The sequence below is a fragment of the Labrus bergylta genome, chromosome 18 (genome assembly GCF_963930695.1).
Source record: "Labrus bergylta chromosome 18, fLabBer1.1, whole genome shotgun sequence".
NCBI classification, from domain to species: Eukaryota; Metazoa; Chordata; class Actinopteri; order Labriformes; family Labridae; genus Labrus; species Labrus bergylta.
Genome location: NC_089212.1, coordinates 15035982 through 15050070, shown reverse-complemented (window position 1 = coordinate 15050070; position 14089 = coordinate 15035982).

Genomic DNA, 14089 nt, shown 5'->3' with positions numbered 1-14089 from the left:
TTTTTTCTGCCTACAGGAAGCACCTGTAATCCATCACCTCGTGTTGGGATCGTTGTGGTAACGAGTGGCATAAATGTTTAAGGAAGATTTAATTAATTGATTCAATGAGTGATAATAGCAGGCAGTATTTATCACAGGTGCATTGGCTTTCATGGGGTTGGGAAGAGCCGACGGCAAAGTCAGTGTAGCGTGCGACTCCAGCTCTCTGAAAGAAGTCAAATAAAATGTTATGATCCCACTTGTTTCCTATCTGATACTCATCCCCCATATCAGAATTTGTGAAATTGGCAATACCTACTATCAATCTGAAATCTGGACTTGATAAAAAAAAATGCTGCTTACACGTTGTTATAATTTGGCATGATTGTTATCCTTTTTGTTTTTCCTGGCTCGGAGATTGAGCAATAGAAATCTTTCCTTTATTGGTTATTTGGACAGGCAGTTTTAAGCTCATAAATACATCTAAGCTTAAATATATTCAGAATGGAAAGAAAAAATTGGCACTTCTCTTTTGCTTGTATCTGCTTTAGGATAATGATAAACAAAAAAAGGAATCCCAACGTTAAAACAAGCAGAACAACAACAAACAAGTTGAGCTAACATCAGCGTTAGCGCTTAGCATGCAGCCTCACAATGCTAATGTACCACTGCTTTATTCAGTGTAGCTCTGGCTAACATTATATTCTCAGCTAGCGCTACATGGATTGTTTTTGCTATAGTAGCTTATTCATTCCTGTGATCCAGTTCTTTTTTTTTGCACTGAAGCTGTAGTTACCAGTCGCAGCCCTGATGCATGGGGGTCGTCCAGCACAGCTCGCTGTGTAGGCTTCTTTTTTTGTAGCAGTGAAGAAGAAATCATTTCTGTATGCATCGATACCGAGTACCAACAGTAACTGCCAATTTCCACATACTCTGTGCGTGGTGCGGTCCTTCAGCGCCGAGCACTACGCCGCCATTCGCTGCTACTCAAGTCAAAGTTCACAGTCCACAGCGAGCGCCACAGTCCGCCTCTCAAGCTTGCCAGCAGCGCCACTACGCTCTGCTCCGTTTCATATATACGCTGCAAGTCTATTTCCGACAGAGCTCGCTGCAAGTCTGCGTCAACCTGGACAGAACAGAACGACCCCGACAGGAAGTCAGACAAGGATAACGCACAGAGCGTCCGGTCAATTTTTCAAAATTAAAAACACAATGTACGGAGCGAGGATCGTATTTTCCATCACGTTATCATCTTTACGTCAAAACAGGCACCATAAGAACAACAAAGCAACCTCAGAAAGACAAAGACATGCTGTTTGCGTTTTACTCTTCATCCCCGCGTGATCTTGTAGTTCTCCTGTGATGTGTGTACAGCTGCTCATGGCTGCACTCACGCTCCAGGAACGAACCTAGTGCAGGGTACGCACTATCTAACAGAGAAAATCCGTAGCGCTGAGTATGTAGAAAATTGGCAATAATGTTTTCACATAGTGGTAGCAGAGCAAAAATTAAAACTGAGAACTCAAAGAAATGTCTAAAAGTAAGCCAAGAATTTAAAAAAAAATAAAAGACACTATGACTAACTTTAAAAAAAAAAAGGTTTTGTTCCAGTAGAAAGTTTAACTTCATCCATCCACCCCTTCTCTATCTCTCTTTGACTTACTGCAGTAAAGAGTGTGTATACATCAAGTTAGTCAGTGAGATACGAGTGTTGTAAGTGCAAAGGGGATTAGCCGCTCAAACAGTGATCACTGATAAGCCACAAAAAGTGCTCATGGATCTTGTCGCTGTCTCTCCAGCGTTCTTCCTCTCAGCACTCAGCTAAGCCTGTTCCTCTGTGTTAAACAATGTAAAAAAAAAAAAAAAAGACACATGGCCGGCAATGATGAAATCTCTGTTTGACATAGCAAGCCAAGATCGCCTCCCGGACAAAAACAAGCCATTACTATTAGTCAAAAGAGATCAAAGACAAACCCCAGCTGAACACAGTGTTTGGGATTGCGGAGTCTGACGGCCATCTGTACTGCTAAGGCAGGAACAAGCATTAAACATTGATAGCAAAGGAGGTTCAATTTTTTTTTTTCTCCCCTCACAGTGACAGGTTTAATAAATTTGTGTAAGAAACACTTTGCGAGGAAATATGCAGGAAAAGTTCATAAGGGAGGGAGACAAAGAAAGAAAAAGTGATGATGGATGAAAGTTTATAAGAATATGAGGGGGGAAATAAAAAGGAAAAGATGAGGAGAGGAGCCAACAGGGGTGGAGGGGCAACTTAGCAAGATAGAGGATTGGTAAAGAAGGCGAGAGGGAAAACAGTAAGACGGGCTGTCCCTCAGTGAGACAAATTGGCAAGGAGTTCAGAGAAAGCAAAAAAAAAAACATCTTCATCTCAAAGCCTGTGGAGCGAAGGATGCCCAGGACAAATCAACACGTTTCACAGTTTGCCTGCATAAAACGCAAATACCATGAGCTTCAAAAACTACGCTCTTCCCCGGAGCATATGAGCAGGGGTTCGCTCCTCTGGGTTTCACCGAATTGGTCTTGTGGATCGATCACAAAAACAGCATTTCAAAGGGTTTGAGGAACTATGAGGCCTTTCTCTTTTCCCAGACTTTAACAAAACAGACTCCAACATAGACAGCCCTGAAGACACTTGTGGCTGTGCAGTCCCAGAAGGCTTAAAGACGTCTCTTGTCTTTTCAACACATTTCACGAGAGCTCGGTGAAAACAGCAGTGCATCAGTCTACTTCTTTGCACCAAAAACAAGGAAGACTGAGTAAGTTTGAAGTAAATAGATAAAAAAATAAAAAAAAGATAAAAGCCAAGTTAAGAAAAAAAAAAGGTTTGGACTCGAGCCCAACAGCAGAGTAAGACTGAGATGATGTTGAGATATTGCCGTCGGTCACACTGACCAAGCTTGAACCTGCATGCTGCAGCTTAGTTGGGACATGTGTTTTGGCTATCAGAGCCATTAAAATCCCATTACATAGTGCAACAACAGCGATCGCAAGTCTTCTTGAGACTTTTACAACCATTTATCATGTAAATTTACCATGACTGATGTATTCACATGCATTAAGATGCACGCTGTTTGACATTTAATGGTTCTGCTACAATTTATCAGTTTCATAAATTGAGATACAAAATGCGTAACACAACTTTTAGATTAATAAGGGAGGATGTAGCTGGCGGGTAATGAAGGAAATGACATCTTTCCACACTGCTGAAGCTTTGCCACTTTAGGAAGAAAAAAAAAAGAAAACGAGGTTGCCGGTTACTTGTTTACTTGTTTCAGATTGTTGTTGTCAGTTGTTCAGCTTTTACAAATGGTGTCGCATTCTTTACAGTGAAGGCTAATGGTGTCCTGACCTACAGGGGAGGAATGCCAACTCTCCCCACAGCTGCACACTAAGGGCAAGAGCCACAGAAGCCTCTGGAGTCAAAGGTCACACATGATGTGACTTGATCCTACACAATCAATGGACACAGGGTCCTGGCCTTTGGTAACCATGCTCTTAATGGGGAATAAGGACTGGACAAATGGTGAAGAGGCTGACCGCAGAACAACAAGAGCTTTTTTGGAGACCCTAGTTGAAAGTACCAAAAAAAACTAAATGAGGGAATCAGCAACCATTGCAAATGTTCCAGTGAAATGGTCAGGGGGTGGCATGCCCTCAACCCCTCCCCCGACCCTCAAATATAATTTGCAGTGTTCCCATTCTAAGGCAGTTTGCACCAACTTCATGGGCTATTTTGCAACTAGCTGTAAGTTGCTATTGGGACATTTCAATGGCGCACATTTTATTTTGCCCCTGCACAGGTCAGTGCTTCAGTTTGGCCATCCTTGTAAAAAAAAACATCTGGACACGACCCCTGAAGAAATTAAAAATCTAGGCACAATTTAAGAAGAAATTCCAGGATTCTGAAGCAGTACGCAAAGTATTATCTGTATATTTCTGCAGGGCAATAAGAAAGCATACAATACATGAAGTGTGAGTATTTGACAGGCATGCTTTTATGACATTCTTCATACAGGAAACAACAAATGCAGAACTAACAGCACCCATTTATTAGTATTGCAGCTTATAAAATAGAAATAAGTGCCTGGAATTGTTTGGTCGTTAGAGCTCTTGATTGTGTGTGTGTGTGTGTGTGTGTGTGTGTGTGTGTGTGTGTGTGTGTGTGTGTGTGTGTGTGTGTGTGTGTGTGTGTGTGTGTGTGTGAACTGTTTTAATTGCAACCCCTGGACACAGCCATAAGCTCTGTAAATAACCCAGCCACTTATTTACAACGTTAATGTGGTCATCATTATCCCATTCCATCATCTAGATGGAAACAACACTTTACTTTAACCCTAAGGAGCTGGTGAAATAAGAAATTATCAGAATGAACCAACTACTGAAATATTTTTTACCAGTAAAAACTTAAGCACCAGTGGGCCCGTAAATTTGGCTTTTCAAACTGTCGAGATTCTGGGGTGTAAATGCCCATAAATGTGGAGTCACCTCGGCAATGAGCAACAGACAGGGAGAGACTTTGCATCGGCCCATTTCACACTTCATAAAGCAGCGACATATTTATTCCATGCATTCATACTCGTACGTCCTTTCGACCAGGTAACGGCTATACAGCTTGAAATGATTCATTTGCTCAGTCATTTTCCCCACTTAGTTCTGGGTTCTAGGTGCAAGTTTCAGAATGCTGCATTGTGCGACAATGTTTTTACATGATGTTTTTATCTCACTGCAGGGAACGAGCAGGGAATTACCTCTCGGGCCGTAAGTACAATCTTTAAAAAGCCAAATACACACTGCTTGAAAAGAGGCTGTAAAACGGCATGGTAAATATCCCACCTCTGGTCTGGCAATTTACTAAACCTCGTAATACACAAAAAAACGAGGCAAATAAACAGCTTCTTTTTTTTTTTTTGGTTCCAAATTAGTCCACAACATTTTTATGTAACCTTTTATGATAAAGAAGCTTAATCAAGAATATAATTTGTTCCTTTGAGGTGCATGCAGAGTCGCGGTCAAAAGGGTAAGCCTCAGGTAAATGTGAAGCAGTGTGAGTACACAGTCATGCCTCTTGTTCCTGTCTGATTTAAGAGAATCCATAGGGGGTTGGTGGTAAACACAGCAGGGACGTGAACCTTCAGGAGAGGCAGAATGAGGGGCTGGTGTTGTACTTAGGCTTCATATAATGACCAACAAGCCCCCTCCCCTCCCTTCTTCTTCTTCTTCTTCAATCCCCACATACCAACTCCCACTCCACCATTCCAGCTCCAATTCTATAGGTTTGACCACTAAGACCCTCATTCAACCTGCGTATACGAGAAACCTTTCTTCCCCCCCCCCCCTCCACTCGTTCTCCTTCTCTGCAGAGAGGGGCAGGTCCCTTTCAGACGGCTGGCCGGGCTCCCGCTGTTTTATGGGAAGTATTGTGATCCCACAAGCTCTCTCAGGGGGGATCAGCACTTCGAGCGCCGATAGAGCTGCTGATTTGATCTTCTCTTCTTTCACAGCCTTTCCTCGAGTTTTCATCAAAACTTCTAGGCCACGCTCGCCATGGGAAGCCCCGCTGCAAATGCGATTCCCTGTGTCCGTGAAACAGACATCATCTGTGACAGTGGAGACACTGATGAGGACATGGATACTGCAGAGATATGAGGGCTGAACTTCACATCAACCCGGCCACATAAAAGCCGCGGAAATCTAAATATTCAGCAATGCTTCAAACAGATCTTGCAATATTTAAAAGGCAGTCCTTCCCATGTCAACCTCGCTTCATTGAGAGGCATGAATCATTCGTGTGCCGACTTCGACTGAGTTCAATCATCTTAAAGGGGCATTAAATAATCTATTAATGAAATTGATCTCTTTTAGCATCCAAAGAACTACTGATCTAAAGGTTTACAATGCCCTCCAATTACCACTTTTTCACTTCTTTTGTTGTAGTTTTTGAATGGTGTAGCTACAATATCCATCAAATAATAATGCAGCATGTCAAACAGTTTATCATGAACACTTCACATTCCAGCTGACTATTGTCGACATAGAAAACTAACACATTGATCATGTCTGCAAAGTCACATTTCTGTTGACTTATTGGTGATCATTTCTGCACTAACAATCTTTATTCCCCAGTAAGACTGCCTAATTGGATTGCTGATTTACTAGCATGCATGTGTCCCTGGCCTTAGGGAGAACCTGGGTGCCAATTATTGCTGACTAGGTGCTACTAATATAGTCGACACTTGAGTCACCATGGATATAGTTCCCATTATTTCCTTCACTAACTGCATTGAAACACCACTCTCCCAGAGAGAGACGGAGCAAACAATCTTCACACTTGGTATCTATGAAATCTTATTGTTTCTGTCTATTCCACAATAAAACTTTTGAACATGTGTTGTGTTTTTACCTATTTATTAATGTATAAATTGTTGGTAACAGGTTAGCATAGGTTGCATCTAGCTAGTAAGACTTTAAAGCACCAACTTGCTTATGTAACAGTGAGTCAATGGCTAATAGAACAGCAATGGCCAGACCTAATGCAATGACCCATGACCATTAACATGGGGCCCACAAAACATTAAATCCAAAAAAAGTATTTGATGAATACCTAACACAAAGATGAAGTACTACCCAATATACTGTATATTATAATCTCCTACAGACAATTCTAAGTAAAAATGGGCCAACCACAATGGGGGTGGGTCTGGGTTCAAGTAAGCCATGCAATATTGGCAAGTACTACATTGAAAAAAAAAAAAGAATAATAAAGTTGTATTTGTCGTAACTGACTTTCACAGTTGACCTGCAGTACCAGTAGGTTCCACCATGTGACCAGGATCCATAGTTTTTGAGTCACTTTTCTAGAATACTGTATGTGTTGTTTAAAGGTGTTTAACTATGCAAGATTAGGTTTTCAGAAATATCGACACCATGGCCACACAACTTGGAGAGCTTTCCAATGGTAAATATGATGTTAACAACACACGTCTGATTGTTTCAAATAAAGCTTGGTTTTGTAAAAGTGGGGACCTTCAAGGAAATACAGCAATAATTAAGGTTTGAAGACATAAAGGGACAGTTCGCCAATTAGTCAATAGTGATCTTTTGCATGAAACAGCAAGAATCAAGAACAATCTGCTGTCTGTACTTTACAAATTTGTATGACTTTTCTTGACAGAGACACTGAGTGATGAAGCACAGACTTGTTTTATTGTGCTTTGATATCTTTGTGGATGAAAGCAGAATGCAACAGTTATTGTAAACTGATAGGGAAGGCTTATGCAGGGAAATCCCATTGGCACGGCCGGCATTTACTGGGAGAGCAAAACACAAAGCCAATAATCTCTGTGTCATTAAGAGTGATTTTCCTCCACTCACCCTAATGTGATGACAGAGATAAAACCATGTCAGGGTAACTGTACTGTACATGGGAGAATGAGTGGCACTATTAGCTGGAAAAATAATGACAGTGCTAACCAGGGCTGACTCAACATTGTATGTTTCTAATGGCAAAACTGAGGCAGCGGTTTAATGAGCCTCCTGCTAACATGTAATGTATTAATGGAGATAATATAGTTTAAAAAATCCATTATGAATTTGTAATGCTTTTAAAAACCTGAATTTTAAACAGATAAGTGAAAAAATCAAATATGAAGAACACTTGAAAACACAAAGGTTTTGCCCTTTGCTATATTTTCTTTTCAGTGAAATTTTATAGGGTCATCTAAATCATCATGTAAGTCCATAACTATGTGTTCCAAAGCGCCTACCACCAGAGAAAATGAGCTCTTAGACAGCACTTTTCACAAAGATAGCTTTTAACACAGCAATCAGTGGTAAGCTACATGGAGGGGTGCTGCACGGGTCATGCATTCATTTTAGAAACAAGTGGAAAGTTGTCACACTTACCGGAGAGAGAAGCCCTGGTGTAATTAACACATTGGCAGATAACCCCTGCAATCTCCCCAGATACTGAGACTTCCGCTGCACCTCGCACAGGCCTGCACGATTGTCTGCTGTCCTTTGAGGCCCTTGTTAAACGTGTTTGTTTTGCTTTTGACAGGTTTCTGTCACACACAGACCGAGACGGCGTAATCTAAAGGCTGACTATCTTTCCAGTCGTTCTGCAGTTTGTTTTGTTAGTTCCTGTGTTTTCAGGAGCTTAATAGCTCCCTCTCCTTTCTCATGCCTGCATGTCTGCACTTTCACAGCTAAAGGATATCACACGTCTGTACTTTTAACTGGATTTCTTCTCCCTGTGTCTACTGTATGTTAGAGTGTATCTTAATAATTCTGGAATCAGGCACTGCTGTCCCATGGTGCAACAGCCGCTTAATGTTTCCTAAACGTCATTTGGAAGTAATTCGGTAAGCACCTTCATGAAAAAGAGATGAAATACAGATTGCCATTGGGTATATTAACACCTGTCACATCAGCCCAATATCACATTGCATTGTGGGAGTTATGCAGCTTTCTATTATTTCCTGAACTTCCAAAACCTCACCGTATACCTTTCAATCTACCCGTGTAATTACCTCATCAAATACACTATCAACAAAGCCCCGAAAATAGGATTTGTGGAAGTGAGGGAAACGAAACAAAATTTAAAAAGGAGAAACATATCATCACATCCACCATATGTGGGACGTGTGACGTTTAGAAGTCAGGGGAGCAAAGCCTTGAGGGCATACAATCAATATTACATTTTCCATTGCCACCTTCATAGCTATTGTAAATGGCTTGTGTCAAAAATAATAACAGGTTGTATCAGGAACCTTGGGTTTGCAATTTCGCTCCCAGTGCTTGGAGGCCCCGTCTGCTCTCCCTCCCTCACCGCAGCACCACTGGGTGTTAATGGTGCCGTGGTGGCAGACACTTCTCACACCACGGCCGACTTTTTTTCCCTCCTTCTGCCCATTCTTTATCTCTTTACTCCCGGCTGTTCTGAGAGAAGTGCAGAGATGTGCAAGTGCAAGAAAGATGATCAGGCCTTTGTGCGTGTTTCGGCGCTCAGCCAGTAATGTAGTAATATTAGCAAGGCAGGAGAGATTAAATCTATTCTCACTTCTGTTGTCATCACACTCTAGGCAGCAATAAGGAAGATGAGATGCAGTAATATGCACACTATAGGGACAGACTCCTCTTCAGTGATATCAGAGCTGCTTTAAGTTCTTCTGAGAGAGAAGTACTCGACTGAATCCTTTTTTTTTTTCTATGGATGAGTTGATTGCTTTATCTCATTCAACCATTATCTCAGTTCTGCACTATATACTCTACACACCACACACAATATACCCATGTTAGACCAAGATATAAAGGATGCATTTGTAAACCCATCTTAATGACTTTTTGTAAGTATTATTGCTGTCTTGTACGGGCAATCTGGGTCATTTTCTACATTTTGGGTCCCAAATTGTTCAAATCACCTTAAACAATCAAAAACAGATTTTCTTAACTAATGGTGAACAGTACAAACATGCTGCAGAAGACTGACATATAAACATCTTAGAATAGAAGTCTTCCATGTTATTGGCAAAGAGCTACCTGTTTACACATTCACTAGATACTAAGCTGCATTTGGATTCATTTTGGAGTTATGTTAGTTTCCAGCTGACAAATAAAGTCATATACACACTCTCCTTTTAGCTCCATTTTTTTTTTGTCTCAACATACTTCTTGGGAAACCCTTCTACCTATTTTGCTGCTAAAAGCTTTGCTATGCTAACCAGCTTACTGATAATATGTTTCTCTGCTGTCTGGTGCTGGTATAGGGAGCACACAGGAGTCCTATTGTTGAAAACAGCTGACTATTGGGTTCAAAAGCAAGATGAGGAAAGCTATACAGAACATCTCATATGCTGGGCCAGAATACCAAAAAAAGAAGCTGAAACCACATTTTACAACATTGAGCTTCATTATTCGTATATATACTGTATATATATTATAGTGATTGGATTATAACTTTTTTGAAGTATCTAACATTTCTAACATTAAAGAGATTACCATAAAGATACCACCATATGGGGGGGGGGGGTCCCAAAATGTACAGCTAAAGTGGATTTTAAATAGACTACAAGTGTCAATGAAATTTGAAAGAGGCAAACTATGTAATTAGATTTCCTTTTCTTCTTAATCACATACACTGAGTTTTGTGAGTATATACACGTGACACCCTCCCATAGGCTCCTATATCCTACAGTGATGATTTCTACTGCAGAGACTCAAATAAGCACTGTCTGCTTCTTTTCAGAACAGCATGTTGTCACATTTTCAGAAACATCCCCTGTGATACCTTGGTGTCCATCCCCTGCTATGTGATAAATGAGTTTCAGCAAAGAGCGCTATTGAGGGGTGCAAAAACCAAAAGTAATACAGTATGACAGGAGGATGCTGAGGCCAATCATCAGTTCGACAGACAAGAGCCTGGCAGCGCTGGCTTTTGTATGTGCAGCTCTTTTCCTCAGGCTTCCCGAGAGCTTCTTTTATACTCATGTCTCTGTCTGAACGGGGCCTTTAAATTGTTCTCCCTTATCTGAGAGGGAATCTGCAGGAAGTCACAGAATCCCAGCTTATCTTGGCTAATTGTGAATGTGTTTGTGTTTGTATTTCTGTGTGTGTGTGTGTGTGTGTGTGTGTAAATTGCAAGGAAGGGGGGACTGGAGAGGGTGCCAAATGCCGCAGGATGCAGCAGAGCACGTCAGGACAAGAGAGTGCACAGGCACCGACAAAGACTGACAGACACAACACTAACATCTGACGGAAACAAACAACGCAAGAGCGCGCACTACTACGGCCGTTCAGAAAGTGATGGAAACACCCAGGGCACACGTGACATTTAATCCATCCATCACATTTGAGCCAAAAGGCAGATGTCAAGGATGTTCAAACCCTGGGTGTGCACAATTTAGAAGGTAGATGTGAACACTGAGTTTATTAAGATCATGGTCGAATTTGAATATAAGTACAGAATATGGTGCGATGTAACTTCAAATGCTGATAGAATTTGACCGTCACATTTTTTATGCTCCTCAATTTATCAAACGCCACGTTTCATTGGTTTTAGGTACATTGATGACCAATAGCAGCATAGCAAAGGGAAGTGAAGCATCCAGTTGTGCTATCATGAGAGATGGCTCCAAAGGGTGTCTTAAGGAGGTGATAAAAAGGTCTATGACCTTCCCCCAAATGAAAGCTCCCCCCTGATTTGTGAGCCACAGCCATGGAGAGTGTTGTTTGAGGGAGAGAGAGTGGGTGGTCCGTCATCGGGTTCATGCACCTTCCTCTCTACAAACAGCCCAAATTTACATCGTTTTAATGGCCACTGTGTCCACTGGCTGTTGTAAATCAAGCGCAGGGTTTTAACCTCTAGGAGCCAGCAGGGGTTAATGCTGAGGGCAGCGGCCACTGCTGTTCTGTCCTAGGACTGAGCAAATGGGTGCCCTTGAAAACAACGTGCTTCAGACTGTTAGAGGACGTTTGACTCACTCTTGGCCTACAGGAGCTTATTTTAACATAGTATCAATGAGAAAAATAAGAAAAGAAATGAAGAGCATCGAAACCATTCATAGTTTTATTACCTGAAACAAAGTTCAGTTAATATGACTTCAAATTAAAGATGTACATACTGATTGTCTGTCCTAAGTCTGATCCAGAGACTTGATCATCTTCCAAAACAGAATACCCTTTTCATATAAAATATGAAAACTATTGGTTAAAAGCACTAGAATGCTGACTTTGGCTTGTTGTGACTTTGCCGATATATTCTCCTCTAGAACTGCACTGTTGTTGCTTATTATTATCACAGATCGAGTTACTTTAAACTAGTCAGTTCATTGATTAATGTACATTCCGATACCTAGTGACTGATTCCTGGTTCAGTTTTTAGGCAGTATCAAAGGCCGACAGTGAGAATGGTATTAGTGTCTGAACGCCTCATTTCAAAATCAGTCAGGTTTCAGTCAAACTTAGGGGCATATACTGACAGTAATGATTGAATCCTCGGGGCCACTCAGTGACAAAAGCCAAGAATGAAATCCAGGAAACAATAGTGCTTGTTTTTTACCCTTTCTGCTCCATATTCATGCACAATACTTTCCCCACAGGCATTCTCCTCTGCCGTCATAAAGGGCATTCACACACACACACACTGCAAGATCTCTCGGGCACAAATGAGCAATCAGTGTTAGAGCAACACACCTGGTAAGGCTCAGTGCTTCTCTGAAAGGCCATTGGGGCTCCAGGAGAATTGGCTTCCTCTTCCTAATTGAGATCCAGGCAGATTATACTCATTTGATTGTCTAATGACCATCTGAACGAGTTCCCTACCATAATAAGAGTCCTATTTGACCAGGCGCTGCAAGAGACCCAAAGTGTCAGTCAGATTCTAGCCTTCTGTCTTTGCATTATTAGAATTCTAAATGTGGAATGAATGCAGGCAACTCAGTCAAAAGAATGTTAAGTGTTTGCTGGATTTTGTCCCAGTGAGACATAAGAAATAATCTTTATTTGTTTTCCACATGAGCTGATATCAGAGCGAAGATAAATTCAATAAAGAAGTCTGGTGATAAAGGCAAAACAATGTGTCAATTTTTAAGCTGCAAAACGAGGAAAATAGTGATTGATTAGAATTTTCCAAGTGGCAATTTTTGCCCTGTCAAACCATAATCCCCATTCATCATTGCTTCATCAATGTTGATGGGGCTATTCTCCAACCAATTCTCCAAGCTGGAGAAACATGTGCTTGACCTTATGCAACAATATAAAACATCGCTTTCACCACTGCCATGATTCTCCACCCTCATGTAGGGGAGCTCAAATGAAGCTATCGATTATGCTCTTGCAAATATGGCGAGGTAAGGGAGAATGACATGGCACTTACAGATCATCACACAAATGCACCCTAAATCACAAAAATGGAGGAGAGGCAGTTACTGGCATGGACGTCGTTTCTCTGTGAGGGCGAGTACTCGTGCATTCACTCAGTGTTTAATCAATGGATAAAACTGTCTATCCATTCAAGTATTGATGTTTCCTATGACAACTGCTTATCCACCTAGAGCAGGGAGACACCGGAGGCCTTTCAATCATCCGCCGAGTGAAGTGAGCGCTGAGAGGAAGAGGTGGGGCAAGACACATGAATCTCTAATACTGGATTCATGCCGCATGCTCGATTATTCTACTGCAACAATGCGAGTTAAAGCATAGGAGGAGTCAATCACCGTGTGCAGAGCGCAGGTTCTGAGAGCTCGACCTGGTCATTCCCCTTACAGTGGCAGTTAATCAATGTGGATCTGCTCCTTTTGATCTGGAGCCTCTTTCCAACAAGAATTTCTAACAACAGTATAATTGCAAAGACCATAATGGCTGCCCTTCATATCGTCAAACCTCAAAGGAGGTGAAAGAGGAAGGGTGGGAGATAGTAGATGAGTTCTCTTTAACATGTATAAACACACTTCTGCATCATCATTCTCTGTGGTATTGCGGTGTAGACAATCAGTCCAGTCACCTTATTAACATCATGCTTAGACATATATCGACCTGACTACAGTTACGATCAATCTGTGGTTGGGAAAGACAATAAAGCCGAGTTCATTCATATAGTCCTCATCACTAAGGCCCTTAACATGCATCTTATACTCAATACATATATAAGTACTTGGCAACAGTGGCATGGAAAGACTTCCCTTTAGCAGGTAAAAACCTCAAGCAGGACAACAATCTGCCGTGACTGGATCTTCCAAGTAGCATATTTAATTTAAATCATTCTACCAGATAAAGAAGTTGGAAATACTTATCACACTAGTATTTGTCTTACTGATTATTGCCTGGTAGAGGTTAAAAACAATTTCAATCAAATGTAATTGCTTGCCTATCCAGTGGTGGCAGACGGCTAACAACCCATCAGTCTGGTCCTGCTGGAAGTTTGTACCTGTTTGCAAAATGCTACCTCATGGAGCATATATACAGAGTCTGTATTACAAAGAGTACTCTCAAGACTCACTCTATATGCAAATTGTCATGAGATTACTTTTGTTTTGGTGTCTACCAATGAGTCTGGTTCTGTTCAAGGTTTCTACCTGTTGAAAGTTGAGCTGTT